Genomic DNA, 6,514 nt, shown 5'->3' with positions numbered 1-6,514 from the left:
CCAAGTCTAATTTTCAACGAATTGAAATTCTTATCAAATGAGTTATAGTCCCATTTTTACTATCTGATATTTTGGGATGAGAATACATGCAATTTTATAAATGTTTTACAAAATAGACACAAGTACTTGAAACTACATTCTATGATTGAATAATTATACCGGATATCACTCATTTTTCTTGGTAACCTAAGAATTAGTGAACCAGTCTACTAATTGACGTGAATCCTAAAGTTAGATCTATGGGCACTAACGAGCCCTAGTCAGAGAATTTGAACTGCTTTAGTACTTCAATTTTTATATACAAATGAGATACTTGTATGAGGATATTCTAGATGCATTTTGTTAATGTCGGTCACCAGGTGTTCGTCATATGAATGATTTTTATGCAGAAGAGATATCTGCAGATTATTTATGAAAATGAAATCTTGTGGACTATTATGATAATTTATTATATAGGTTAAACCTATGACTCACCAACATTTTTGTTTACGTTTTAAGCATGTTTATTCTCAGGTGATTATTAAAACTTCCGCAGTTGCATGCTAATTAAGGACAAGATTTGGAGTCAGCATGCTTGTATGATATTGTTTAAAACTGCATTCGGAAACCTCTTTTGTTGTAACATATTATTAATCATCTTGTAATGGTCGTATGTAAACCCTGTATTTTTAGATTATCATTGATTGATAATCTATATTATGTCAGTTAAACCTTTATCAAATAAATAAAGGTTATGGTTTATTTTTAAAACGAATGCAATCTTTGAAAAACATCTCATATAGAGGTCAAAACCTCGCAATGAAACCAATTAATATGAAACGTTTATAATCGATATGAATGGGGCATTCAGTTGGCATAAGATCGTTGGTCTTGGAGAACCAGAAATTTGCATTAGTGTGTCTAACTGAGTTTGTTAGGATGCATTAGTGAGTCTGAACTTCGATCGTGTATGTTTTTAAAAACGATTTGTCACACCCCCAAATAGGGCTTGAGGTATTTGTGACTAATTATATCAAATCACAGTTGTATAAACAAGAACGACTCTATATGAGCCGTTATATTGAGTTTTGCAGCGAAAGATAAATAAGTTACATTGTATATAATGAACAACGCATTAAATGTCTTTAATTGATATGATATGTGATGAAGACTCCAAGCATAGCAAGCAATTATCATTAGTTTAGCAAATGCAAGTCTTTCAAATTATACATGAATGACTCGTTGAAATGTTGCTTTCAATTAGCAAATACACAGCGGAAAGAATACTTAAGTACCTGAGAATAAACATGCTTTAAAGTGTCAACACGAGGTTGAGTGAGTTCATAGGTTTGTCATAATAATGATTTCAGTAATAGATATAGACCACAAAATTTAATATAGAAGTAGATCTCGCAGATCCAAAAAGTTATGCCAGTTCGTGATATTTAGACTAAACGTTCAAAGTTTTCCCCAATGACAAGTTGTGTCTATACTTGTCGGTTTAATTTCATTATTGAGTAATACAAAGACTTAGTCAAATGTATCGGGGACGTTACTCTCGATAGGCCTACCCCCAATAATTAAGAATGCATTTAACGAGCAATTAAAAATATCACTGTACGGACTTAGTCGGACATAGCCGGGTATAGCATAGTTTAACAGTTGGTACTTGTGTCTAACGTATAAAACAGTTATAAAAGTTGCACATGTATTCTCAGCCCAAAAATATATGTAAAAAGGGAGCTATGAAAAACTCACGATACGATACGATAGTTTGTAGTAAATATGCATATGACGGCAATGAACAAGTATAGGGTTGTCCTCGGATTCACGAACCTATATCAAGTATATATATATTAACACATATACTCGTAATCGAATAAGTTTATATATATTATTTCAATCGTTATATATTTCTGTATATATATATATATATATATATATATATATATATATATATATATATATATATATTCTATATATAAGTATTTGTTTGATAAAATAATATTAATAATGATAATGATTAATGAGTTGTATTATTTTGTAATAACAATAATAATACTAGTGGTAAAATGATAATAATCATAATAAGGGTTAAAAATAATAATAATAATTTTTTTTTTGAAAGGCAAAATAATAATAATAATAATAATAATAATAATAATAATAATAATAATAATAATAATAATAATAATAATAATAATAATAATTATAATAATAATAATAATGAAAACTACCTTCGGAGCTCTTCAAAAAAAATAAATGCCCAAGACGGGACTCGAACCCGCGACCTCTCGATAACCCGAAGCATTCCCAAACCATCAAACCATTCATGTTTTTCTGATCTATATCAAATACTTATTCTATTAAACCCGTTTCTTTTTCTGTTTTCCCTTCCTTCTTCTTCTTTACGACAGCAATTAACCAGAGCAAATCATAAATGTCAACATAATTTGTTTGGTTTAAGACTCGAATTAGATACAGAATAATCAGATTTGGGGTGTTCATGATTAACAAACCGAATAAATAAAAAAATAAAAATATGCTTCTGCTGCTGCTGTTCGTGGTTTATAAACAAAGAAAATATTGATTTTGAAATTGAGAGGTTTTGAGACCTCGATTCCTAAATGAAACAAGTTCTAAATCATTCCTATAATCTTTATCATTAATTAATTTGACTTGAAACACTGAAACAATTACGAATTTGATCAAAGAACAATTGTTGACTTTTTTATTTGAAAACTTTGACTTCGAAATTTGAATTCGTTAGAAAGAATTGGGACTTGAAATTTTGCAGATAGTTTGAGTAGGTGATTCCTAACAAGACTGTATATTTACATTTTGAAATGGTGATAGAATTCGATGGTTGGCTAAAAAGTGGAAGAGCAGAACTAACGAGCTGTTTATATAAAAAAAATTTGATGTGATAATTGGTATTGATGGTATGAAAGTCGAAGTATATTTCAATACTAAGTGATAATCGTTTGATTTATAATCAAATTGAGTCGACTGGTTCCAAAATAAAAACCAGCAGAAGCCGAATAATAAAAATTATAGCACGATGATAATAAAAAATTAGTGCAGATATATAAAATTGGAAAACATATATGGAATCACGATCAGGATCAGCTAAAAATATAAAAAAAAAAGTAGATTACCTAATTTATATTAATAATTAATTAATAATAATAATACTTTTAATAATAATAGAATTAATAATAATTATTATTATATTAATAATAATAATACTTTTAAATATTATGAATAATAAAAAAATAATAATAACAATAATAATTTTTAATAAAAATGATAAATTATCATTTTTAATAATGATAATAATAACTATATAATGTTAATTTTTATTATTATTAATGATAGTAATAATAAATTGTATTATTTTTATACAAGATAACTATAATAATAATAATGATAATAATTTCTGTTGTTGTTGTATAATAATAATAATGATTTTTATGATAATTGTCATAATAATAATAATAACAAAAATAATATAACAATTTACATGTATCCAATTTTACATCTATTTATTATATATTGAAAATAATAATTTTAAGAATACTGATATAAATGTTAATATTAATATTTATAATAATAATGAAGGTAATATGAGTATATAATGTAACTTGAAATTAAATATATTAATATTTCCAGTTATTAATTATGTAATATATAATATGTGTATATATATATTACATATTTATTTACAAAAATTGTTCGTGAATCGTCGGAATTTGTTCAAAAGTTAGGTTTAAATTTTATCGAAAATTTCCGGGTTGTCATACGATTGCTTAACACTTTTGTTGAAAACTATATATTTTTAACATATAAATATTATATGATATATTAATCTCTTAACGTGCTTGTTATTATGTGATAGATGACTTCATCCGATCATGTTAGTCTTCCAAGCGACTCCGATTACGATAGTCACTCAAGCGACTCAGATATTGAGTCAAAGTGTTCAACCAATATACCAAAGTTAAAATTAGTCGATGGTTTCATCACTGAGAAAGAACAATACTGGGAAGATTCCCAATTCCCCGAGGAACCGAAAGAGAATCCCGAAGAGAATTCCGATGAAGTAATAGAAATTACACCGGTACAATATAATAAGGAAAAGAAAAATAATAAGGGGAAATCTTTATCTACCAAAATAGAGAAACCCGATCCCAAACCCCATAGACCTCTAGTTATCAGGAATAACCCTAACCATTCCTACCGTAAACACCCGTACCACTTAAACTTTGATTATCGACCTGGAACATCTGAGAGACTAGGTCCTTCAGAATAGGGTGTTTTGAAAAGGACTGCTCGAATTAGAGTTGGTACTCAATTTTTTGGCAAACAGTTGGCAAAATGAACTAAGTCCGAGGAAGAAGAAGCAAATATGTCCGAATAAAGAATTCGCAGTTATTTACTTTTACCATGTCTTGTAATATATGTATTATAGTGTGCTTGTGCTTTTATGCTATATGTGAAAATTGCTTGTTATGCCTTATTATTTATCATCATCTTCTTCTATAGATCTAAGTATAATTTTCACCTCTTTTACAGTATAGAACGAAATACCAAAATGGATGTCAGGGATAGACAACCGAACATTTTAGAAGATCTGCCACAGGAAATGCTTGATGAAATCTTGTCTAGAGTTGGTCGGGATTCATAGGCACAATTGTTTATGGAGAAATTAGTTTGCAAAGCATTTGAGAAGCATTTCGAGCATACTTTGGTTTATGAAAGACTTTCCTTTGATAGGTGGTGTATCTCACCTTGGGGAAACCGTAAGTTGGCTCGTATTTTCTTTATGGCTCTATAATATGGAAACCCTAATGCGAGTTTTTGCTATGGTTTGAGAACTTATTTTGATTCTATATACCTCGATATAGGACTTCATTATTTAGAAAAAGCTTCAAACATGCAACTTAAAGAAGCATGTTACGTTTATAGGATAGTTATGTTTGCCTCTCACTAAACTGAGAAAAAGAATATCGGGTTACGACTTCTTAATAGAACATTTCCACTGGTAACGGATTTGGTGGTTGAGGTGAGGACTAAGGTTTTTGACTTGTTACGACGCTGTTGGGTATTATGTAACCCCCATCCTTTTGACGATGTCACAACGAGCTGCATTATCAGGGGACACAACGGTTATTTTCCACTTGACCTGGCATGAGAAATAATATTGGTTAATCCGAAATGCATGTCTTGTTTTTGGTCCTATGAGTTGCGTATTTTTACTAAACGATTTGAGTTTAACTAGATTTATCTCCGCAACTACCATACTTCATGCCTTGTATAATAGTTATCGTGTGCTATGTAAAATAGTGGTATTGTATGATTGTAAAATATTGTACTAAAAGATTAAGCGTGAAGTGATAATGTATTAAGTTTTCATAATAGAATATTATCTTGATAGTAGTAGTTAATTTTTGTGCTAACTATTAAGTATGAACTTAACGGGTAGGTACTACCCGAATTACAATTATAAATGCTAATATGAAGAAAAAGCTTTTATAATGATAAGTTCATATTATGCTACAAAATACTACTCCTAGTATTTATATGATTAACTTAACTCTTTTGGCTATTTTTGAAGGAAATGGCTCCGACTACCAGACAAAACTTGAACATGAGCGAGGAAGACTTCCGTGCTTTTCTTGCTAAACATAGCCGCAGTGCAGGCTGCAATGCACAACAACAACAATCACTCATGGTCTAACAGTGGAACTAACTCCACAGGAAATCGTGTAGGATGCTCCTACAAGAATTTCACATCCTGTAAACCCCATGTGTTTGATGGAATTGATATCGGCTAAAAGTCACGTTTTCACCCCGGTATTAAGGCCTAAAAACAAGAAAGATTCGAAATTTATCTGCAAAATACCCACTTCGTCGGTTAGAATTGAATAACAAGTAATTACGGAGACGATGCAAAAAGAATCAAGAGAATCGGAGCTAAAACGAAGATTCTAGAGCGAAAACGGTGAAAGACAAGAAATCAAGTTACGATCCAGAGAATCAGCAGGCCAAATGGCTTGCCAAACGGCTTGCCAAATGGCCTACCAATGTGAAAAACGGCCTGCCAAACAGCCAGATCAAACGGCCTCAGCAAACGGGCTGCCTCAGCAAACGGGCTGGCCAAACGGCCTGCCAAACGACCTACCAAACGGCCTGCCAGCCGTTTGCAGGCAAAAATTAAGCTTATTTAAAGGGCACTTATCATTCATTTTCAACACACACTTCAGATCACTTATTTGTCTCTCTTGTACAATATTAGTCATACTTTCAAGGTCTTCGACTCCGTGCGGGAATCTTAGTACCCAGAGAAGAACGCCGAAGATTGTATTAGGAGCGGCCTGGAGTCTTGAAGTTGTCACTTTTATATTCAGAACTCATTTAATCTACTGGTAATTCTATCCCTTGTCTTTTTATAATGTCTTCCATTATTATGCTTTGCGATATTGTTGCCATGATTAGCGAGTAGTTATCCTTAGTGTATGTTATGACGTAATCA

This window comes from Rutidosis leptorrhynchoides, chromosome 2 (genome assembly GCF_046630445.1).
Source record: "Rutidosis leptorrhynchoides isolate AG116_Rl617_1_P2 chromosome 2, CSIRO_AGI_Rlap_v1, whole genome shotgun sequence".
Classification (NCBI taxonomy): domain Eukaryota; kingdom Viridiplantae; phylum Streptophyta; class Magnoliopsida; order Asterales; family Asteraceae; genus Rutidosis; species Rutidosis leptorrhynchoides.
Note: the sequence above shows the minus strand (reverse complement) of the source record.